Source organism: Malus domestica, chromosome 04 (genome assembly GCF_042453785.1).
Source record: "Malus domestica chromosome 04, GDT2T_hap1".
NCBI classification, from domain to species: domain Eukaryota; kingdom Viridiplantae; phylum Streptophyta; class Magnoliopsida; order Rosales; family Rosaceae; genus Malus; species Malus domestica.
This window is the reverse complement of record NC_091664.1, coordinates 9,595,469-9,621,831: the sequence shown is the minus strand read 5'-3', so window position 1 is coordinate 9,621,831 and position 26,363 is coordinate 9,595,469. Positions and strand designations below refer to the sequence as shown.

General features: G+C 36.9%; 1 pseudogene; it reads left to right on the top strand.

The window, feature by feature from the left end:
• The first annotated feature begins 2,592 nt into the window (after nt 1–2,592).
• On the top strand, nt 2,593–24,737 carry LOC103424361 (subtilisin-like protease 3; annotated as a pseudogene).
• The last annotated feature ends 1,626 nt before the right edge of the window (nt 24,738–26,363 follow it).

The window sequence follows — 26,363 nt, the reverse complement described above, 5'->3', positions numbered from 1 at the left end:
GAATATTGATAGATAGAGACCGCATCTAAAGTGTCCCTAGATATAAAGCACTCACTCTTACTATTTTTTGGTGTCTTTACAATGGGATGCCACTGATATGGGTGGCCTTCAACATTGTGACACCAATGATTGGTGGTTGTTAAATAGCTTTATTTCTTAAAAAATAATTTCTTGTGCATTTGTGATTAAATGGGTCACCAATAGAATTTATTGGGCACCAATAAAACAAATAAAAAAACAATTAACCTCTCTCCCCTTCACAAAAGTTCAACTCCTCCCCTACTGCAAGTGATTTCTCAAAATAAAAACTTTTAGTTTTTGGATCGATTCTAGATTTCAAATTTTAATTCCATTTTCTCTATGAATGTCGAAGATTGGGGACAAAGAAGGTTAACCAAGGTTTTTTCCAACCTGGGTAGAAGAATGGAAGCCTTGGAATGGTGCGGGTGAAACTAAGGTGAACATGGTTCTTCTAAAAACACTAAGGTGAACAGGGTGATTTTCTCCTTAACCACAAGTGATAGGAGCATATTTATGCGACTTAGTTAACTTGTTTTCTTGTATTTATGTTATTAGTTCCTAGTTATTTTAGTATTTTAAGCTATTTTCGTGTGTTTGTAGGTCCAAAGGGCTAAAGTAGCAAGAAAGTGCATTTTGGTGCCTTTTGGAGCATTTTTGGGCTTGGAATGGATAGCATATGCTTGGAGCAAGGTGGATGGACGAAATTGAAGACTAAAGAGGCTAGGAATGTGTTAAAGAGAAAGAAGAATTCATTTCAAGAAGATAAGGAGCTTAGCAAGAAAAGAGGAAACATTAGTCAAGTTACCTTATTTTGTTCCAGCACTTTCCTAAACCTAATCCAACTAAGTTTCAGCTGAAAGGAGGGTTCCCAAATATATTAGGACACTTAATGTTAGGTTCTAGAAGACCTAATCCTAGCCACAAAGGGATGCCGCACCAATGCCCTCTAGAAACCCTTTCCCTTTTTCCTTGCCGCACCTCACTTACCCTTTTCCTCTTGGGATTCTGATTTGTTACCCTTTTCTTGGAGGATTTGGAGTCTTAAACTCTTCCCAAACTAATTCTCAGCCATGCCCTTTCCTTCCCCTATAAATAAATGCCTTTGCCGCAACAAAGAAGAAGAAGGATGACCCTTGGACGTGTTTGTCATTCAAGTTTGGATTGCTGGAACATTCTTAGGTGTAATCCATCTTTTGTTCTCAATGTTTAAGTTTATTGATATTTGTTTGGCTGTGAACATGAGGAGCTAAACTCATTTTAGCTAGAGGAGACTTTGAAACCATGATTATATATGCAATATGAGTTGGTTATTTCCAGTTATAATTTTGTGAATTGTGAATGCAATTTACTTAACTGTTTGATTCAGAACTTATTCTTGTATGTTGATTAAGGAGGCCTACTTAGTTTGCATGCATGAATTTGATGCTAGGATATAAGGGAGTTTCACATAATCGTTACCAACTTATATTCACAAGTAGTGAAGGTCGCTGGTCACGATCGTGTTAAGTTAAATTCCTGGCATGAGTATCATGATGTCATAGTTACGAATGCCTTATCAATGCTTATGATTTTCACAGAGCTTAATGATCTTTGCTTGTGTCTCTATTATGCAGTTCATTAGGGAACTTGGGAAGAATAATTTGGTTGCTGATGCGTTGTCCGTCCAATTCAATGACTTAAGGAAAATCTGAGGGTTAATTAGTGATGACATGGTTAATCTGGGGCATTGTCATTCATGGTTTATTAAAAGAGTAACCGGAAATCAATTCGTGTGCATATGTGTAATGTGTGGAGAAGGACCCTCTGGCTAACCCATCATCCACTAATTCACCCAATTCCATCCAAACTTTGTTTAAGTTTACAATCTACTTGTTTTTACTTTAATTTCATCCAAAACCCAATCCCCCTTTACTTGGTCGTGTCTTTTAGTTAGAATATGTCCAATTTTATGTCTTTTAGTATTTTGAGTCAAGTTAAAGTTAGAATTCGTTCAAATGAATCTCTATTGTCTAGTTTGAGTTAGTTTCATTGTTTTGTGCTGTTTTGAGTCATTCTAGTTTGTTTTGAGTCTTTAGAGTCTAGTTAAGTGTTTTTAAACCTAGTTTTGTGTTTTTGAGTCAGTTTTAAATAGATTAGCAATCCCTCCTAATCCCCAGCCTATAGCGATCCCTACTTACATCTTTACTACAATTGTCAATAAGAGGGTTTAATTTGAGTGCTAGTTTATATCACATCAACAAGGTAACTGATATTACAGTTAAAGTTGAAGCTCCCAATCTTGAATCTTTTAGATTAGTAAGTTCTAGTTATTCTTTTTTTTTTTTTTTTATCTATAACAATATTGCTTCTTGTGCAGCACTTAGAAATCTCCTTTTCTTCACACTGTCATATTAACAATTTTCACTAACTATTGGCATTTCTTTTTGCAGTTCCAATTTCAGTTGTTGCTTCTTTTAGAAAAATGAAAAAGCTTGTCTGAAACAATTTGTCAATAGTGACTGCATTGAGGGAGTCTTCCCTCCTTGTAATGTTCTAAGTTTGTTCTCTTTTATAGAATTAAGTGCAAGTTGAATGGCAAATATGCTAAAGATAAGCATAAATCTCTTTCTTGTAGGTTGTGAGTTTGAATGGGAAGGTGTAACGGATTCATCCCTTCCATTAACTGAAAACAGGGATCCAAAGGTATCCTTTCGAACTTGATTTAAAATTTTTTTAAGTATTATTTTTTGGAAACTTCAAGCATCTAATTTGTGCATTATAGTGCATTGTTTTGGTAGAGAACCTACCTGAGGATCATTAAGTGGAGAACCTTAAGAGTATACTTGGTGAAGTTGGGAAGTATGTTCTTTTCCTTCTTTTCCTCCCCATTCTGTGACATTATTGTTCTCTTCAGTTTTGGTTATAGCATGGTTTTCAATCTTCCAGTTAAGAGTATACATATCAAGTTGTAATTCTTAAAATAAAAGTGTAACATCTGTGTCTTTCTATCTCAATCTCGCTCTCAGTTGTTTTTAATTTTGGGCGATTATTCTATCCTTATTGTATAGCTTGTGAAGCAAAAAAAAACCTGAGCATGATAAAATTACTTAACAAATTTATCTTATTACTTAGTTTTCAGAGCCACCAAGTCTATCAATATTCACCAAGTCTATCTCTATTTCCAGTGCCTAGTTTCCAAAGGCGAAGTTGAGCTGGGATGGGAACTCTCTCTTTCTCTCTTTACCTTTTGTTTTATTTCTCAAGGAAGTTGATTGGGTTGAACAAAAAGGAATAAAAAGAAATGAAAACAAATTGAAATTTGTTGGTGCTTGTGTTGATGTTGAATTTTTAATATATTAAGACCCAAAAATTAGATAAATGGTTCACTTTGATGTAAATTAATAACATCAAGCCACTAGTTCAAAATAGTGAGTCTTACCTTTAGAATGTTTTTGTGATGTCATAATTGATAACCATATCCACTGATTGAAAATTTATCTACTCGCAAGTATATCACTTGTGAAATGTTGAGACTCATGAATTTATCTGATGAAAAATTGATCTACTTGCCACATCAATTTTTCGTGTGGAATGTTAGAGACTCATACTCGCAAGTATATGCTTTTTATGCAGGTTGTAGGAAGCAATAAAATTGTAAAGGCATACTTTTGTGTGTATTTTAGTCATTTGATCCATGTGCTTATGTGTTTGCAAGTAGAGATAGCAATTACTGAGGCTTAAGCATTACGATGAGCATGTCACTCTTAAAAAACATGTTTGGAGGTATTCCAGAAAATGTGAAGTCTTTTAAGTGGCTATTTCCTTCAAAATTGCTGCCTGTTTCGTACTTTGACGGATAATTTCATATTTTTTAGTATAGCTCATTGGTTTTAGACTTGATTTTTTTTTAATATGTGATTAGTTATGGAAGACTACCGTAAAACTGCAGTTCTGTGTAGTCTATTAACTATATATATATATATATATATATATATATATATATATATATATATTTGGGTGCCCAGATTAATGGGCCTTTTTTTATTCTAAAAAACATATTACAACATGGCCACCGATGTATAAAAATTATATAATATTTCAATGGTGTAACTATTCATTGTGCCACTATTATCTAATTGGTGTTTGTAACAATAGAGTCCTCTACATAGGACACCATCTCTAATTTAGTGGCTGCTTGGTGGCCATTGAGGTTTGCCACCAATGAGAGTATCCACAATTGACAATAGATACCAATGAAAAGGGTGTCTTTTAGCCAAATTTCTAGTAGTGATAATCTATAATGATTTTACATATATGTCTCACTTAGTGTGGCTTCTTTTGGCATCTATATGATCTTCTCTCACTTTAATCCATAAGGTTTTAGGAACAAAAATGAGAAAATGATAAATATATACATAAATACCCGTTTGCGAAACCCAAATCAATTTAGCTTCTGGAATATGATGAGAGGGTGTTTAAATAACTCGTGGTCCAAGAAATCTAACTTCAAATCAAAAGATTGTGATAAAAGTGGCAAACTGGCTCATTGTATCTTTTCTCTACCTTGAATCAAATAAGTAGTTTAAAAATTGGTTGACAAATAGTCTGAAGTACACGTTGTAATAGTCTAAATATAGATGTACAAATGAAGGGACATGGATCATCTCCGGATCCAATTGTCCTAATCCACCTAGTCAAATCATTCGAACCATTGAAATTTGATTCAACGGCTACAAATAGAAGCCCACTTTAAAAGTTATAATAACTTTAGCCGTTGAATCAAATTCCAATTGTCTGAATGATTTGACTAGATGAATTAGGATAATTAGATCCGAAGAGCATCCATATCCCAAATGAAGGGCAACCACAACCTGGAACATGTTCAGAACTTGAAGTACAGAACGGGGAAAACCCACACTTTACTGGTAATAATAAACTGGGAATCAGTGCCATAAGCGAGGTTTGGCGTACACCTCAAAATTTGAAACCATGTTTGTACAGTTAACTGTAGCTATTTGGTACAAAAAAAAACTCGGAGAACATCTTCTGTGGCCAATTTGACGGTGGTTTTTGTTTTTTTTTTTTTCGGTAAGTAATTTCAGTGGTCTAAGGCCAGTTTTCTAGTAGTGCACTAATCCACAAAATGCTTGAAACCCACCATACCAAACCCTAAGCTAGAAAGTCAAGCTCTCTCTTTGTAATCAATGAGAATAAGGGTATTTAAACTTATGACCTCTTTCAGCATTGATACCTATAAAATAACAAGTATATCTTTAAACTAATAATCTTTACCCCACAATACGCAAATATTATGTGTCTCAAAAAAAATACATGAACGATAGGGCACCTATTTCTCCTCGTTTTAATTTCCTTTACAAATTTCAACATACTGAAATTTTGATATATATTTCATATCATATGTGATTTCTCAATAAATAATGGTAAATTGGTGCACGCTTGCTCAATAAACAATGGTGAACTTAATTAGGACCTCTTTCAATATTGGTATGTATAAATCTGACTAGATTTGCAAGTTTGCACCAGATAGAATATTGTTCTTTGTCATTATACATTTATACCAGCAACAATGCAACTCATAAAATGAATTTTAACTGTTGTCCTTTTCCTCCTACTGTTCATCTTTGTCGCCTGCAACATCAACTAAATGAAGGTTTTAACAAGAATAATGAGAAACCTGTTCGCACTACACTATGCCAGAAAAGCTTCCAAATCAAATCCAGACAAATTAATCTTTTCTGTCACATAAGCTGCATCGCCGCCTGCAAGCATTACAAAGTCCACCAATTTTAGCATGCACAACCACTTAATTAACCAAGTCAAAACAAGTCAAGCAATTCACAATTATCTCTAATAACCACAGTTATCTACTATAAATAGGCACTCTAAAGTTAGACTAAAACACACCAAGTTCTTTTAACCAATTTAAAAGATGGAGAACAAGATGGGTGCAGCAATGCATGTCATATATCTTCTTTGTTTTACTTTCATGTTTTACATATCACTTGCAATTGCACAACAGGACCAAAATAGCCTCCAAACTTACATTGTTTTTCTCTAAAAGCCAGTCTTCTCGAAATTTTCTGTACAGTCAGATTTAGACAAATGGTATCAGTCATTTTTGTCTGAAACTACAACAATCTCAAACCAGCAGAGGATCGTTCATGCATACCGCAATGTAGTCACTGGATTTGCAGCAAAATTGACACCAGAGGAAGTGAAAGCAATGGAAAACAAAGAAGGGTTTTTGTCTTCTCATCTCGAGATAACTGTGCCTTTGCAAACTACTCATGGTCCTGACTTCTTGGGGTTACACCAAGGATATGGACTATGGGAACAAGCAAACTATGGTGTGTTGCGAGTTATATATTAGTTAAAGTGTAAATAGTAGTTTATTGTCCCATATTAGTGAAGTACATATGTAATACCAATTGTAACTCCTATATATACTCCACTTAGGAGATTAATGAATACATAAGAAATTACCAAATATTGTCATATATATTTTTGGTATTTACCATGTTTAGTTTAATATGGTATCAGAGCAGTTCGCTCTTGGTGACCTGTGTGCTTTAATTTTGGGCTCACATTTTTCGTGATTTCCTTCGTTGAAAAAAAAATAACAAATAAAAAAGAATAGTGTCACGCTACTGTGTGCGTGAACAGTGAACAGTGTCTGCTTGTGAATAGTGATCATCTACAATGCCGTAAACAGTGATTGCTACAGTGCTGTGAATAGTCTCTACTACAGATTGCTACAATGTTCTGGTAAATTGTTTTCATTCTGCTACGTATCTTTTGTGCCTTTATTGTTCGTGATTTTGTTCAATGGCTCAATATAATCATAGTGTTGTTATGCATCTTGGTGGAACAAATAAATGGATAATTAATACTGGGGCCACTGATCATGTGACTAGTGACCCTAGAGTGTTTAATGAGTTATGTGACTATGTTCATGATCTGTATATTACTAGTGCAAATGGAGCACCTTCCCCTGTGAAGGGTGAAGGTACTATCTCTCTGATTTCAACCTTATCACTGGTTTGTGCTTTACTTGTTCCTGATGTTAAGTGCAATCTTTTGTCGGTAGGAAAACTTCTTGATACCTTATATCGTTTTGCTCACTTCTACCATACGTATTGTTATTTTCAAGACATTTAAACTCATAAGATAATTGGTCGTGGTAAAAGAATAGGGGGTTTGTACATCTTAACTATGGAGGATATTGTTGTTTCCGGTTCAAATACTCATCAAGTTTTAAGTGCTAAAGTGGATGACAAACATCAAATTTGGTTGTGGCATTGACGATTGGGACATCCATCATTCAGTTATATGAAGCATCTATTTCCTTTTTTGTTTCGCACTTGTAGTGATTCCGAGTTTAAGTGTGAAACATGTGTCATGGCTAAGAGTCATCGTGCTTCCTTTCTCATAAGTGATTCTAAAGCTACTTTGCCATTTCATTTGATACTTTCTAATGTGTGGGGTCTGGCAAAAGTTACTTCTAATGGATTCCGTTGGTTTGTTACTTTTATTGATGATTGTACTCGGTTAACTTGGGTGTTCTTGATGAAGAATAAGAGTGATGTTCCGTTACTTCTTCAAGAATTTTGTACAATGGTGTCTACTCAGTTTTAGACCAAAGTTAAGGTCTTCAGGTCTGATAACAGAGGAGAATATGTGAATCACACTTTGGCATGCTTTTTTCGTGATCATGGTATTATTCACCAGATGACTACTCCGTTTACACCCCAACAAAATGGTGTCTCCGAACAGAAGAATCGTCAAATAATGGAGGTTGCTCACTCCTTGATGTTGGATAAATGTGTTCCTAATCATTTGTGGGGTGATGTTGTTTTGGCTGCTGTGTATTTGATCAATCATGTTCCAAGTAGGGTTCTTGATTTTCAGACACCGCTTAATGTGCTACAAAAACATGTTTCTCTTTTTTCTATATCAAAGCTTCTTCCGAAAGTGTTTGGGTGTATTGCATTTGTACATGTCTACTCTCATCAGCGGAGTAAACTTGATGCATGTGCTATCCGATGTGTCTTTATTGGGTATGCTAACAATAAAAAAGGCTAGAAGTGTTATCATCCTCCGACTCAAAAAACTTATATTACCATGGATCTTACCTTCCACAAGGAAGTTTCGTATTTTATGAAGCCCTCTTCCAACTCTCCACTTCAGGGGAGAGTGGGAGTGAAGTGCAGATTCGAAGAGATTGTATGGATGATGTGTTACAGGCAGAGTTGCGAACATAACCTATTATGTTGCGTGATACTGATCAGTCGACTACAGATAGTGATTGGTCACCTGTTATTCCCAGAACTATTTCTACTGACGACAAATCAGATATGCCCAGCAAGTTGCCTGCTAGTATGTCTGACAAAGTGTCTGACGAATTACCTTCTAATGATCGGTTGCCTGCTGCTGATATGTCTAACGAGTTGCCTGATGATGGTTCGTCCAGTGATGATTCTTCTAACAGTTTGGTACAAGATGGTGGCATACATGAGGTAAATTCTGACGATTCTTCTACTTATCAGTTGCCTCCATAAGCTAATCGTGGAAAACCTAAAATACAATATGAGCCTGATATGCATGCCAAAGCCAAATATCCTATCAACAATTTTGTGTCTACTCATCACTTGTCCAAACCATATGCATCTTACATATGTCAGCTGTCTAGTGTATCAATTCCAACAAAATTGTAAGATTCTTTGTCTGACCCTAAGTGGGTTAATGCCATGAAAGTTGAGATGCAAGCTTTGGAAAAGAATTCTACTTGGGATTTGGTTCCTTTACCAAACGGGAAGAAAGCCGTTGGATGTAGATGGGTGTTTACTATTAAGCACAAAGCAGATGGTTCTATTGATAGGTATAAAGCCAAATTAGTTGCTAAGGGTTATACTCAAGCCTATGGGCTGGACTATCAAGAGACTTTTGCTCATGTTGCCAAACTTAATACTTTGCGTGTTCTTCTATCCTTAGCAACAAACCAGGATTGGCCTCTGTTGCAGTTTGATGTTAATAATGCTTTCCTTCATGGTGATCTTAAGAAGGAAGTTTATATGGATCTCCTACCTAGTATTGGAACATCTCCTGAAAAAGGTGTTGTATGCAGGTTACGAAAGGCTTTGTATGGTTTGAAACTCCTAGAGCGTGGTTTGGGAGGTTTACAAGTTCAATGAAGAAGTTTGGGTATATCCAGAGTCATTCAGATCATACTTTGTTTCTAAAGCAACAAAATGGTAAGCTATCTGCATTGATTATTTATGTTGATGACATGATAGTGACTGGTGATGATCAGAAGGAGATACAACGCCTTCAAAAGTACCTAGCTACTGAATTTGAGATGAAAGAATTGGGTGAATTGAAGTATTTTCTTGGAATCGAGATTGCACGATCAAAGCATGGTATTTTTCTATCTCAACGGAAGTATGTTCTTGATTTGTTAGCTGAAACAGGTATGTTAGATTGCAAACCTGTTGATAGTTCGATTGAGCATAATCATCATCTGGGCTTATTTCCAGATCAAGTTCCTACTCATAAGGAACGGTATCAAAGGCTTATGGGGAGATTAATTTATTTGTCTCACACTCGCCTTGACATTACTTATGCAGTTAGTGTGATAAGTCAGTTTATGCACTCACTTAGTGAAGCTCATATGGATGCAGTAACCCGTATTTTGAGGTACTTGAAGATGGCTCCTAGCATAGGCTTGGTTTTCTCCAAGAATGTTCATTTGAACATCGAAGGGTATATAGATGCAGATTGGGCAGGTTCTATCAATGATCGGCGATCTACATCTGGATACTTTACATTTGTGGGTGGTAATTTAGTTACTTGGAGAAGCAAGAAACAAAAAGTAGTGGCTAGGTCAAGTGCAGAAACTAAGTTTCGTGGTATGTCTCATGGTGTATGTGAGTTGTTGTGGTTGAAAAAATTGCTGAGAGATCTTGGGTTTAAACCCAAGGGTGTTATGAAACTTCGTTATGATAACAAGGCTGCTATTGAGATTGCTCATAATCCAGTGCAACATGATCGAACAAAACATGTGGAGATTGATCGACATTTCATTAAGGAAAAATTGGATGTTGGAATTATTATGTTTCCATTTGTGGGATCTAAAGATTAACTTGCTGATGTTCTTACTAAGGCTGTATTTAATAGTGTGTTTTCCAACTCGCTTGACAAGTTGGGCATGCGTGACATCTTTGCACCAACTTAAGGGGGAGTGTTGCGAGTTATATATTAGTTAAAATGTCAATAGTAGTTTATTGTCCCACATTGGTGAAATACATATGTAATACCAATTGTAACTCCTATATATACTCTACTTTGGAGATTAATGAATATATAAGAAATTACCAAATATTGTCATATATATTTTTGGTATTTACCATGTTTAGTTTAATATGTTGAATGTGTGATCATAGGACTTTTGGATTCAGGGATTGGACCTGATCATCCATCGTTCAGCGACGAAGGAGTTTCCCCTCCTTCAGCTAAATGGAAAGGCAAGTGCGAGTTCAACGGCACAGTGTGCAATAACAAGCTTATTGGTGCAAGAAATTTCGTAGGTGCGGACAGGAAATATTACAGGAACTCCATTTGACCAGAATGGTCATGGCACCCACACTTCTAGCACTGCTGCTGGAAATTTTATGAAGGTGATGCGAAATATATAAGCACACAAATTAAACCCTCTTTTTATCAATTGTAGTAAGGAATGTAAGTAGGGATCGTTCTAGGCCAGGGATTATGAGGGATTGCCAAAACACTTGAAAACTGACTCGAAACGTAAAAACAAAGTTTAAAACACTAAACTAGACTCAAAGAATACAAAACTAAACTATAAAACACCAAAACAAAGCAAAGGACTCAAAACAGCAAATAAACACTCAAAACAGCCTTAAAAACACTTTCTGGGCAGTTTTGGACACAAAACACAATTTGGACGAAAATAGGTTATAACTTGACTCAAGACACTTAAAAACACAAACTAAATTGACTTCTAACTAAGATGACTCAACAAAATAAAGGGGGATTGATTTTAGACGAATTTAAGAACTAAACAGAAACTTTGTAACTTGAACAGATTTTAAAACGAAATTGGTTAAATTGAATGGATGGAAAGCTAGCTAAGGGGTTCTTCTCCACACATGTCACACTTGCATACAAAATGATTTCCAATTGCTTCTCAATAAACCATGAATTCCCAACGCCCCAGATTAACCGTGAATTGCACTAATTAACCCTCAGATTTTCCTAAAGTTATCGAATTGGATGAATTGCATACGACAACCCAAAGCATTCCTCACAAGTTCCCTGCATGAATTGCATAACAAAGATACAAGCAAAGATCATTAAGTTCTATGAAAATCATAAGCATTGGCGAGGCACTTGTTACTATGAATTGCATGAAACTTATGCCAAGAATTTACTTAACACGATTGTGATCAACAACCTTTACTACTTTTGAATATAAGTTCGTAACAATTAGGTGAAATTCCCTTATATCCTAGCATCAAACTTATGCATGAAAATTAAGCGTGCACTCTCAACCAACACACACAAATCAGTTTTAATTCATGTAGATAAGCAAATTGAATTCACAACTTATGAAACGCAATTAGAAGTAATCAAATCATATAGCAAGCATAATTATGGTTTCGAATCCCCCCCTAGCCAAGGGGGGTTTAGTTCCTCATAATCGCAATTACACAAAGATAACTTAAATTAAACATTGAAATCAAAGATAGAAAACACCTAGAAAGGCTCCAACACTCCCAAGGCTTGGGCATAGGCACGGCACCAGGTTATTCCTTCTTTCTCCTTCCTTGCAATCTGCGGCACTAGAGGGAAGAGTGTGTTTGAGGGATGTATGAATGTAGAAAAATATGGTAGAGGATGGTGACTAAATGGTGCAGCAAAGGATGGTATTTATAGGCTGAAATTCGCAGCCCCTATGTAGCAAATGAAAAGGATTTAAAGGCCTAATTTGTATAGGAAATGAATACACAATCCTTGAAGGAAAAGGTTCTAGAAGTCAGAAATCCAAATGAAATAGGGAGAATAGAATCAGGTTTCTAGAACTTCTAGAAAGGTTTGGGGCGCCAGATTTTTAGGAGAGGAGATAAGGCCTTCTAGAAAGCTTGTTTTGTGGCTGATTTCCTAGAAAAACAAGGGATAAGGTGCAACACCTTTGTAGGAGTGGATAAGGGCTTCTAGTAACCTATTTTAATGTGTTTTAATCTGAAAATAAATCCCCTTTGCAACTGGAATTAAGTTAGGATAGGAGAAGATAAGATAAGGTTGGATAAGATTTTGGATAATGTTCCTTCTTTTGAGCTGATTTCTTATCTTCCTTGACTTTGATTTATTTCTTCACTCTTTTCAGCACATTCCTAGCCTCTTGAACTTCAAATTCGTCCATCCATCTTGCTCCATTCATAAGCTATCCATTTGGTGCCCAAAACTGCCTCAAAATGCTCCAAATTGCACTTTCTTGCCAACTTTGTCATATGGACCTACAAACACACGAAAATAGCTTAAAACACTATAATAAACACAAACAAACTATGAAAATGTAAGAAAACAAGCTAACTAAGTCGCATAAATATGCTCCTATCAAATTCCCCCACACTTAGCTTTTGCTAGTCCTCGAGCAAAACAAAGAAACAAGAGAAAAAACGAAACGAAACACAATAATCAAAACATAACCTAAACCTTCCAACGTTTGCCTCAGGGATTTCCAATGCACATGACATATTAAAAATCATCATTCCCACAGATTTTAGTCATCTTCACACTTAAGCACATACTTAATCATAGTCACCACATATTAGTTCATATTTAACCAGTTAAAACGATGTTTTGAATGTAGTAACATGCCTTAGAGAATTTTCTCAATTCCTTACAAGATATGCACTCAATTTTCACTCAGATTTTCTAACTACACACCCTATACTAGTTATATGTGAGAAGATTGATGTAAACATGAAAACGAACGCTCACATAAATGTATAACAAAGAAAGCATTTTCTGGAGTGAATAAGCATTTAGATATGATCTCATGAATGGAATGCTACTACTTAGGTGCGAGAACCAGTGACACCATATGCTTATACCAATTCTAAACTCCACAAATTGAAACACACAACACTCAAGATTAAAGTCAAGGGTTGTAACGGGGCTTGGGGTATTGGCTAACAAAGAACGGATAGGGATAACAAAGGTTCTTTAAGCAATAGCAAACAAAGCAATGAAATCGAAACTCAGAATTCACTTTAGAACGCAGAAATCAACTTTTAAACACAAGGGAAGATTCATGCAATACTTAGGGTCAAATTCAACTTTTTGGACCCTTTCTTCAACAATCAACACTTAAGAGCTCATCTTCACATCTTTTCCAACTCTTTTTCATATTTTTCACAACTTTTCTTTTTTTCTTGCTCTTTTCCACGAAATTTCTTTTTTTTCTTTTTCTTTTCTAACCCGTGCCTCATTAGAGATTTTGGCACACACACAACAAATTCCCCCACACTTGTTTTCTGCAATACCATGATCAAAAGGAATTCATCTTGAGTCATGCTTAACTATGCTTCAAGAACAAGGGTATGGATGGTCCTAATCTAGGCTAGGTGAGGATAATGTGGTTTAACAAAGAACATAGGCTACACAAGGCTCAACGGGGTTAAAACCTACAAAACAATTGAACATGGGGGACACGGCAATTTGGCTTAAGTGGTGGTTACTACACAACTTCATCTTGAATATGTGTTATGCAAATCAATAGCATGCTTTGAATGAAATGGGCATGAGTTCTAGTGTTTGGAACTAAATGATGAAACGCCTTCTAAGTAGTAACCAAACAAAGAATAATGAGATCATGCAACGACTTTAGAAAACAACAATGCACAGATTATTAACTCTCCAAATAAACGTTTAGGCTCAAGTCTCACAAGGTTGTAGCGTTAGTTTGAGTTCCTTCCTTCAAGCATGTTACAAAAACTATTTTTTTCCTTTGTGATTACATGTGAATTCATAAGTTATAACCACAACCAAGCATAAACCAAAGAGTAAATCAAACTTTCATCAATGTTTACAACTCTCTTTAACAGTCATGCAATTAAAAACCGAATCCTCATCATTGTGTTGGAAGGTACCCTAAGACACAAACAAACAAACAAAACAACTTTAAAACGACTCTTTTTGGTTTTTTTTCAAAACATTTTTTCAAATTTTTTCTGGGATTTTCGGATTTTTATGTAAAACACACTAAAATGCATCAAAACAACCTAAAAACAGCAAGGAACAACATTGGAAATTATGGGTGATACAACCCTACGAATTTGCATCAAAACACTTTGGTTACCCCCCCCCCCCCCACACTTAAATGAAACATTGTCCTCAATGTTTCAAGCATAAACTAACACAAATAACAAGTAAACAAACAAACAGCAACTAACATAATAAACATGGCAGAAACGAAATAAACAACAAAGAGAAAGGTTTAGGAATGCAAATCTGGAATTGGAGTGATTCCTTGGTCTTCCTTTGTTGCATGCATGGGTTGCCTCCCAAGTAGCGCTTGCCTTAACGTCTTGCGGCCGGACGATACTTTCATTCACTCCCCATTGGAGCCCACAGCATGGAATTGATCTTTGAATGGAAGGTGATACTTGAAATGATCCGGTAATGGTTTAAATTCTAAAATGGGTGCCTGGATCATTGAACTCAACAGCATGTTAGTATAAAACGAACTTGAAATTTGAGGAGGTAGCTTACCTGTGTGTTGCAACAAGAGCACGAGTACATCCTCCACGACATGATCCTTAAAACTTCCATGCATTGGATCTATGAATGGAGGGGGATAGTGATCCTTTCTGATTATGGCATTGAGCTTCCTAAAGTCCGTGTAAATTCTCCCACCAATTTGGATTCGATTTGGCACCTGCGCCAAAGAAGGTAACAACCTATTAATTGAAATGGGAATCAGAATTGGAGGAGGTGACTCACCACTGTGCTGCAATGAGGACTCGAAAGTAGCAGCATATTCAACAATTTCACTAGGCTTGCTCTTGGCTAGAGTGGGCATTAGGGCAGTGATTTGTCCCGTGTCATCAAATTCAACTTCTTTGGGGATGGTTGTCTCAAGTACATGCTCTTTGATGAATTCTAGATACTCCCCAGCCACTTCATTCTCTTGAATCCTTCTTCTTGGTGTACAATTCTCTTCAGGGATTTCAACACAATCTGGAACTTGTTTTGGTGTACCAAGAATTGGGATATCACTTTGCACCTTGGGAAGGGCTTCCACGATGTCTTTTTCACTCTTTTCTTCCTTGGGAATCAAAAACCTGCAAGGAAAATGGACATTTAGTGGAATGGGTAAGAAAGAATTGAATTTGGAACCATCTTACCTGAGTTGGACGACATAGAGACTCTAGGAGGCTGCGACAAAGGTTGTTCTACCCTTGTCGTGGGTGTGTCTTCTTCATCCCCCTTAATTAGCAGCTGTTCGTCCTCCCCTTGGATTTGTTTGGACGCCCTTGGTTCAGCTCCAACCTCCATGGCACTTCCCAAAGTGATGGCTCCAGTAATTTCAAAATCTTCCATTGAATTTACAATGTTTGCGTTGGAGAATTCACTTTGTTCTTGAATTTGTGCCATGAACACCACAATCTGCCCAACTCGCTTCTCTAATTCATCCATCTTGTTGGCTTGATTTTCTGCTTCATGTGTCAAAGAGGTGAGTAATTGAACAATTTGGTCATTATCCATTGACATACCTGAATTTGTTTGGGAAGATTGTGGGCGAGGCTGTGGTGGTGCATATGGCCACTGATAGAACTCCTCAGATGGCTATGAGTATTCTTCTTGTTGTGAGCCCTGCATCAAAGAGGTTAGTACATCAAGAATTTCATCATAACTCATGGGCATACTTGAATTCGATTGGATTTGTTGTGGGGGAGGCGGTGGTGGCTACATAGGTTTGGAATAAAACTCCTTCTCTTGCTGCCAATATCCATCTTGTTGGAATTGTTGAGGTTCCCCCCACATATAATTTGAATGATCTCTCCAATTCGAATTGTAAGTGTTGGAAAACATGTTGTTGCTTGGTTGATCATAGCCTCGATAACCCCAAGCATCTCCGTTTGCAGTGAATTGAGGACGTTGATGAGTTGGATATCCGTGCCCATAGGACACACCATATGTAGGGACACTTTTCATTGTGGTCCTTTCGATATATTGCATTAACTGAGAAGTAAGATTCGTTATTTGAGCTTGAAGATTAGCAATTGCCATGTCTTACTTCTCTAGTATCTAAAATCAAAGAAAGAAAACTAAATCAAATATCAAAAGTGAAATAAACAAAACAGGGTGATTAGCAATTTTGCTAATCCCCGGCAACGGCGCCAAAAATTTGATGCGAAATATATAAGCACACAAATTAAACCCTCTTTTTATCAATTGTAGTAAGGAATGTAAGTAGGGATCGTTCTAGGCCGGGGATTAGGAGGGATTGCCAAAACACTTGAAAACTGACTCGAAACGTAAAAACAAAGTTTAAAACACTAAACTAGACTCAAAGAATACAAAACTAAACTATAAAACACCAAAACAAAGCAAAGGACTCAAAACAGCAAATAAACACTCAAAACAGCCTTAAAAACACTTTCTGGGCAGTTTTGGACACAAAACACAATTTGGACGAAAATAGGTTATAACTTGACTCAAGACACTTAAAAACACAAACTAAATTGACTTCTAACTAAGATGACTCAACAAAATAAAGGGGGATTGATTTTAGACGAATTTAAGTACTAAACAGAAACTTTGTAACTTGAACAGATTTTAAAACGAAATTGGTTAAAATGAATGGATGGAAAGCTAGCTAAAGGGTTCTTCTCCACACATGTCACACTTGCATACAAAATGATTTCCAATTGCTTCTCAATAAACCATGAATTCCCAACGCCCCAGATTAACCGTGAATTGCACTAATTAACCCTCAGATTTTCCTAAAGTTATCGAATTGGATGAATTGCATACGACAACCCAAAGCATTCCTCACAAGTTCCCTGCATGAATTGCATAACAAAGATACAAGCAAAGATCATTAAGTTCTATGAAAATCATAAGCATTGGCGAGGCACTTGTTACTATGAATTGCATGAAACTTATGCCAAGAATTTACTTAACACGATTGTGATCAACAACCTTTACTACTTTTGAATATAAGTTCGTAACGATTAGGTGAAATTCCCTTATATCCTAGCATCAAACTTATGCATGAAAATTAAGCGTGCACTCTCAACCAACACACACAAATCAGTTTTAATTCATGTAGATAAGCAAATTGAATTCACAACTTATGAAACGCAATTAGAAGTAATCAAATCATATAGCAAGCATAAACATGGTTTCGAATCCCCCCTAGCCAAAGGGGGTTTAGTTCCTCATAATCGCAATTACACAAAGATAACTTAAATTAAACATTGAAATCAAAGATAGAAAACACCTAGAAACGCTCCAACACTCCCAAGGCTTGGGCATAGGCATGGCACCAGGTTATTCCTTCTTTCTCCTTCCTTGCAATCTGCGGCACTAGTGGGAAGAGTGTGTTTGAGGGATGTATGAATGTAGAAAAATATGGTAGAGGATGGTGATTAAATGGTGCAGCAAAGGATGGTATTTATAGGCTGAAATTCGCAGCCCCTATGTAGCAAAGGAAAAGGATTTAAAGGCCTAATTTGTATAGGAAATGAATACACAATCCTTGAAGGAAAAGGTTCTAGAAGTCAGAAATCCAAATGAAATAGGGAGAATAGAATCAGGTTTCTAGAACTTCTAGAAAGGTTTGGGGCGCCAGATTTTTAAGAGAGGAGATAAGGCCTTCTAGAAAGCTTGTTTTGTGGCTGATTTCCTAGAAAAACAAGGGATAAGGTGCAACACCTTTGTAGGAGTGGATAAAGGCTTCTAGTAACCTATTTTAATGTGTTTTAATCTGAAAATAAATCCCCTTTGCAACTGGATTTAAGTTAGGATAGGTTTAGGATAGGATAAGATAAGATAAGGTTGGATAAGATTTTGGATAATGTTCCTTCTTTTGAGCTGATTTCTTATCTTCCTTGACTTGGATTTATTTCTTCACTCTTTTCAGCACATTCCTAGCCTCTTGAACTTCAAATTCATCCATCCATCTTGCTCCATTCATAAGCTATCCATTTGGTGCCCAAAACTGCCTTAAAATGCTCCAAATTGCACTTTCTTGCCAACTTTGTCATATGGACCTACAAACACACGAAAATAGCTTAAAACACTATAATAAACACAAACAAATTATGAAAATGCAAGAAATCAAGCTAACTAAGTCGCATAAATATGCTCCTATCAGAAGGGCACAAGCGTGTTTGGAAAGGGGAATGGCACGGCGGTGGGCTTGGCACCTTATGCTCACTTGGCAATGTACAGAGTCTGCAGAGGGACTGGTTGTACGTATCGTGATATCTTAGCTGGCCTTGATGACGCTGTTGTATTGAATTATAAGTCTATAGCTGATTAGAAATAAGTTATGATGTTAATATGTGTATGCACTTAGATTAAATACTAAGTGAGAAGGTATATAGATGTAAAGGCCATGAGTGCCATGTGTGATGATCTTAGCTATTAGCTAAATGAGTGGCTGGGATCTTCTTTTGACTGTTTTGATCCAGCTCAGTTTTTTGTTGTAAAGCTATATCTCTTTTTGCACGTTGTGTGTGAATGAGAGAGGCAATTAATGAGAAATTATTCCTCTGTGTCCTTGCAAAAGGAAGAAACCACCACGTTCTTCTCTCCCTGTTTTTCTCTAAAACTTCATCTTCTCTTCTCTTCTTCGAATTAACTCTATCAAACGTTAACATGGCCTTAGAGCCGGTTTCGATCAATTGAGTCTGGGCGTGAAGCTGTGAAATCACTGAGCTAAGTCAAAGCTTGGTGAAGGTCGCCTGAGTTCCATTTGAGGAGAGAAATCAACAATCGGACCAAAATGTCTGGATTTGGAAGCTTGGAGGTGAGAACTCCAATTTTCTCCGGTGAGAACTACGAGTTCTGGAGGATTAAGATGGTAACAATCTTCAAATCGCTTGGGTTATGGAATCTGGTGGAGAAAGGGATTACAACCCCTGACTCGAAGAAGAAAAATGAAGCTGAAGGGTCATCAGACGATCCAGTCGATGAAGAAATGACTGCTGTGTTCATGAAGGATGTGAAGGCTCTAGGAATCATCCAGAATGCAGTCTCGGATTAAATTTTCCCACGAATCGCCAATGCTGAGTCAGCTAAGATGGCATGGGATTTGTTGTACGGAGAATATCATGGTGGTGATCAGGTACGATCTGTGAAATTGCATAATCTTAGAGGAGAATTTGAATATGCTAGGATGCGAGATGATGAGTCTTTATCTAGCTATCGTACAAGGTTGAATGAACTAATTAATCAGATGAGAACATTTGGTGAATCTCTTTCAAATGAGAGACTTGTGCAAAAGGTTCTGATTAGTCTCAGTAAACCTTATGGTTCTATTTGTTTAGTTATAGAAAATACAAAGAGTCTAGAGATTGTAGAATTGCAGGAAGTAGTTGCAATCTTAAAGAGTCAAGAACAACGGTTTGATCTGCATACTGTTGATACTACTGGGAAAGCATTCTCATCTTTCTCAGTGAGTTCAAATGAGCAAAATAGGGGTGGAGTTCAATATGGTTCATCTTAGTTCCAGAGGAATTGGAATCATAAGGTTAAGAAATGGGATTCAAAACTCAAGTTTCAGCAGAAATTTCCTGCTAATTCTGCACATAATGCACAGTCAATGGGTCAGATAGGTACAAAAACCACAGTGCAGGGTATGTTCTAAGTTTCACTTTGGGGAATGTAGATATAAGGGGAAGCCTAAATGTTTCAACTGTGAAAAGTTTGGACACTAGGCTAGAGAGTGCACAGTAGGAAAATCAATGCAAAAGGCAAACAATGCTAATCAAGTAGAGGTGACAGGGAATCTGTTTTATGCAAATAGCACAATCACTGAATCAAAGGTGAATAGAGAATGGTATGTTGACAGTGGTTGCAGCAACCATATGATAGAGGATTCAAAATTATTAATAGATATGAAGACAAATGTGGTTGGCAAAGTTCAAATGCCTACAGGAGAACTCATGAATGTGGAAGGTTTTGGTACACTTGTGATAGACACAAGCAAAGGCAGAAAATATGTCAAAGAAGTAATGTACTTACCTGGGTTGAAGGAAAACTTGCTACGTGTGGGTCAGATGGATGAACACGGTTAATACCTAGTGTTTGGGGGGAAAATGTGTAGCATCTTTGATGGTTCTTCTCTGGATTGTCTGGTACTCAAAGTTGAAATGAAAAAGAATAGGTGTTATCCTTTGACACTGGTACCAAATGATCAGGTTGTACTGAGAGCAAGTATTTCTAAGTCTACTTGGGTATGGCACAAAAGACTAGGTCATTTGCACTTTAGAGGTCTTCCATAGCTCAAGAACAAAGAAATGGTGCATGGACTACCATTTTTAGAAGAAGTGGATGAAGTTTGTGAAGGTTGTCAGTTTGGGAAGCAGCATAGAGAGTGGTTTCCAAAGAATCAGGCATGGAGAGCAAGCAAACCTCTAGAGTTGATACATGTAGATCTTTGTGGTCCTATGCAAAATGACTCTCTTGCGGGTAACAAATACTTTATGCTTCTTGTAGATGATTACACAAGAATGATGTGGGTTTATTTTCTGAAATACAAGTCAGATGCTTTGATCTATTTTAGAAAATTCATATCCATGGTGGAGTTATAAAGTGGTTTTAAAGTAAAATGTCTGAGAAGTGACAGAGGGGGTGAATTCACATCCAGTGAGTTTAACAAAATGTGTGAAGATGCAGGGATTCAAAGACAGCTTTCTATGGCATATACTCCACAACAAAATGAAGTGGTAGAGAGGTAGAACATGGCAGTAGTTAAAATGGCAAAAGCTATGCTTCATGACAAAGGATTACCTTACTATTTGTGGGCAGAATCAGTACTCACAGCTGTCTACATACTTAATAGGTGTCCTACAAGAGCTCTTGGAGATGTAACTCCATTTGAAGCATTCTGCGGTCGAAAACCTGGAATTGCACACCTTAGAATTTTTGGTTGTTTGTGTTATGTACACACACCAAGTGAGTTGAGACAGAAACTAGATGCAAAGAGTGCCAAGGGCATATTTGTAGGTCATGCAACCTATGAAAAGGGGTACAGAGTGTATGACCCTCTTAATAAAAAGCTTATACTCTCAAGAGATGTAGTGTTTGATGAGAATGCAACTTGGGAGTGGAAGAAAGCCTCTGAAAATTATGTAACCGTGTTGAGTCATGATGAGTTATCTGAGATGCTTAAAGTATTTCATCAGAGATAACTCCAGAAGGTCGTGACTATGTTTTGACACCAAGTTTGGTATCTTTTCATGAATCAGTAAGTGATGTGAGTAGTAGCATGAGAAAGACTCAAGCCTTTGATCACACTCCATTGAGATGGAGGAATCTGGAAGATGTTCTAGCACAATGCAATCTCTGCATTATGGAACCTAAAAAGTTTGAAGAGGCAGCTAAAGATGAATCATGGATGAAGGCTATGAAAGATGAATTATCAATGATTGAGAAGAATGCAACATGGGAGCTAATGAACAGACCAAGTGATAAACCTATAATTGGGGTTAAGTGGGTGTTCAAGACCAAGCTTAATCTTGATGGGACAGTGCAAAAGAATAAGGCAAGGCTGGTAGCCAAGGGGTATGCTCAGAAACTAGGTGTTGATTATAATGAAACGTTTGCACCTGTAGCTAGACTTGATACAATTCGGACTCTAATTGCTTTGGCAGCTCAGAAGAGTTGGAAACTATACCAACTAGATATGAAATTTGCTTTTCTGAATAGAGTACTTGAAGAAGAGGTTTATGTAGAACAACCAGATGGGTTTGTGATCAAGGGAAGTGAAGACAAGGTGTACAATCTTCATAAAAGCTTTGTATGGTCTAAAACAGGCACCAAGGGCCTGGTATAGTGAAATTGATACCTATTTTGCTCACTGTGGATTTGTGAAAAGTCAAAGTGAAACTACTTTTTACATCAAGGCAAGGGGAGGAGAAATTCTAATTGTTTCAATCTATGTGGATGACATAGTGTATACTAGAAATAACAATGAGATGTTGAAGGAGTTCAAGGAAGACATGATGATAAAATATGAAATGACAGATTTGGGACTTCTTCACCATTTTCTTGGTATGGGAGTCATTCAAACTCACACAAACATATTTATCCACCAAAGAAAGTATGCAGCCTCTTTGTTGGATAAGTTTGGTTTTAGTGAATGTAAATCTGTGTTCACACCTCTTGTTTCATCAGAGAAGTTATGCAAAGATGATGGCAGTGGTTTAGCAAGTGAGGAACAGTATCGAAGAATTATGGGAAGTTTGTTGTATCTAACAGCCACTCGGCCAGATATAATGTATGCCGCAAGTCTTCTAGCCCGATTCATGCACTGTCCTACAAACAAACACTTTGGAACAGCCAAAAGAGTGCTTAGATACATCAAGGGAACATTAGATTATGGTCTGGAGTATGTAAAAGGAAAGAATGCAATGTTAATTAGATTCTGTGATAGTGATTGGGGAAGATCTGTTGATGACAGCAAAAGCACTTCGGGTTATGCATTTTCTTTTGGCAGTGAAGTGTTCTCATGGGCCTCTGTGAAGCAAAATTGTGTAGCACTCTCTACTGCAGAAGCAGAGTATATCAGTGCCTCTGAGGCAACTGTTCAAGTTATTTGGCTTCGGTTTGTTCTTGAAGACTTTGGTGAGTTACAAACTGAAACAACTCCAGTGCATTGTGACAACACTACTGCAATTGCAATCACCAAGAATCCTGTGTTTCATCAGAAAACTAAACACATTGACATGAGGTATCATTTTATCAAAGATGCATTACAAGAAGGCATCATTGATCTAATGTATTGTCCCACAGAAGAACAATTGGCAGATATCTTCACAAAGCCTCTCACCAAAGATCGATTTAATCTTCTCAGAAGCAAACTTGGAGTGAAATCAGCTTTAGACTTAAAGGGGAGTGTTGAATTATAAGTCTATAGCTGATTAAAAATAAGTTGTGATGTTAATATGTGTATGCACTTAGATTAAATACTAATTGAGAAGGTATATAGATGTAAAGGCCATGAGTGCCATGTGTGATGATCTTAGCTATTAGCTAAATGAGTGGCTGAGATCTGTTTTTGAATGTTTTGATCCAGCTCAGTTTTTTGTTGTAAAGCTATATCTCTCCTTGCACGTTGTGTGTGAATGAGAGAGGCAATTAATGAGAAATTATTCCTCTGTGTCTTTGCAGAAGGAAAAAACCACCATGTTCTTCTCTCCCTGTTTTTCTCTAAAACTTCATATTCTCTTCTCTCCTTCGAATTAACTCTATCAAACGTTAACATGTTGAAGATGGCTTAGACGTGCTCTCCCTCTCACTTGGAGGCCCCTCACGTCCTTTCTACAATGATGTAATTGCAATTGGTGCATTTGCAGCAATTAAAAGAGGAATATTTTTCAGCTGCGCAGCTTGAAATTCTGGTCCCTTCTATGAGTCTTTATCAAATGAGGCGCCATGGATTTTCACAGTCGGAGCAAGTACCACTGACAGAATACTAAAATCACAAGATGAGAAGCTTAACTCCAATGGAACTATAATTGGAGATGCGCTTGCTCCCAGGGTAGCTTCCTTTTCGTCAAGAAGACCAAGCAGACCAGGCCCCGGAATTCTGAAACCTCACATCATTGGACCTGGTGTTGACATCCTAGCTGCATGGCCTGAATCAGTGGACAATGCCACGTTTCCTAATCCTAAGGCAACATTTAACATAATTTATGGTACCTCAATGGCAACTCCTCACCTGAGCGGCATTGCAGCTTTGATCAAGAAATCACACCCTGATTGGTCTCCAGCTGCAATCAAATATGCCACCATGACAACCGCTAATGTACTAAACCTTGCAGGCACACCCATCGTGAATCAAGATCTTACACCTGCGGACGTTTTTGCAATTGGTGGAGGCCATGTCAACCCTACAAAAGAAAATGACCCGGGGCTCATCTTCGACATAAAACCTGAGGATTACTTTCCTTACTTGTGTGGATTGAATTACAATGAGACAGCAATAAAGATCAGCACTCAACAAACAGTGAAATGCTCTGAAGTCGGGGTCATACCAGAAGCATAGCTCAATTACCCTTCATTTTCTATTAAAGCAGGCCCCAACCATACTCAGTCTCAGTATTATACAAGGACTGTGAAGAACGTCCGCCCGGCTACGTCAGCTTACAACTTGGATCTTTTAGTACCACATCAAATGGGAATGAGTGTGAATCCTTAGGTGCTAACATTCACAGAGGTTAACCAGGAGATTACATACCATGTCGAATTTATCGCACAAGATGGTGCTGGGAAGGATGGTGTTCCATACGGTCAAGGATACATGAGATGGTTTTCTGATAAACATAATGTTACTACCCCTATAGCTGTCATCTTTGACACTCCACAAGATTAAAATTTGCAGCTTTAGATGCTTATAATTTTAATAGCTTTTTTTCATGATCCACTTTAGAGAGGAAACAGAAAGTTTTCCCTGCGATTTGCTGCATGATTAGAAATCATGTGAAAAATTATGTTTCAAAGGTATAAACACATCAACTCATATAACATCTAATTAAATACTGGAACAACATATTGACGCACTTGATATGGAAATTCATAAACTATTTAACAATATGAAATCAAATAATCTCATAAAGGATGACAAATGGATCCTAGAAAGTAGAAATCCTACCATATATATATATATATATATATATATATATATATATATTAATACAATTAACCAATTCTCATTGAATGATAACAAAAAAGGTATAAAAAGTAATTCAATTCAGCCATATGCCTTCAATACCAGCCAAAACAGGACCTGTTAACCCTTTAACAAATATGTATATATATAATGAATATACAGGTCGTTAACAACACTGCTTATTTATGAACTATGTACTGTAATAAATGCATGTAGTATTACTAACCCTAATTGGTTCTTAGTATCATGTTATAATCATTTAATGGAAGGGACTCACTCGAAGATGAAGCCATGATGTTTGAGATGTGATTACGACCTTCCCTTCTCTTGGAAACATGTTGGAACTCTTGCTCTCAATAGGACGAGCATTTACCTTATGAGATCCGGGTAACTCTCCTGAGAAAGGGGGTCGAAACCCTTGTTATAAGGATGCAACTGCTCCACCTATCATGGTAGCAATTGCCATTAGTTTTTCAACTCCTTATAACTGCCCACTACATAATTTTGTACAATATTTATAGTTTTCTCACTTTATATTATACATTAATTAACATGTATAAGATTCATTAACTTATATCTCCTTTTAGTTATGTTATTTCATATCTTTATTAGGTGGTTTGATTCACTTCTTCCTTATACTAACAAGACCTGCCAAATATTCACCACTCATAAACTACAATCATATGGAAAACCTGAAAACCCTAAGTCAAAATCCAACTCATTTTCTTAAAATCTGAGACTAACGTAAACAATTCTTCCCGTAAAGACTTCCACCGAAAAAAATATTTTCTTTCTTTTTGTGGCAAAACAGCTTCTTTCATTTTACTAAATAAAACAGTTTCTTTCAAATGTTCCTTTCCACATGATCAAAAACTGTAATCAGAGGGTCAACACAAAACATTCAAATTACAATGATTCAAGTTACGGGACACTTTAGTCCTAACACTGATGCCTAGCACAACACACAGAAACAATGCAGCCGATTCAATCACTAAACCAATTCCCAAAAGCACACACAGATATATCACTGAATAGTTAGCATTTCACCTCAATAAACGATTCCAATTCGAGTCAACTCATTTGGATCCGGGCTTAGTCAATTGAGTCCACAGACTACCAACTCGGCCAAAACAAAATTTAGAATCTGGAGCAAGGCAATATTTTAAACTACTCTAACATACACATCTAGAACAAAACTGGATTTCAAGTGCAAGAGATTCAAGAGATGGCATGCTACCCTGATCAACTGACCTAGTTCCTTTGCTAAGAAACCTACAACTATTCTTTGCTACTAAAGGCCATCAGTATAAAAGAAGTTCAAACCTCCTTCTCTCCACTAACCCTTGCAATGAAACCATCAGCTCTTTGGTTTAATTTTTGATCTTCAGCTCATTATCTTCATATATATCCT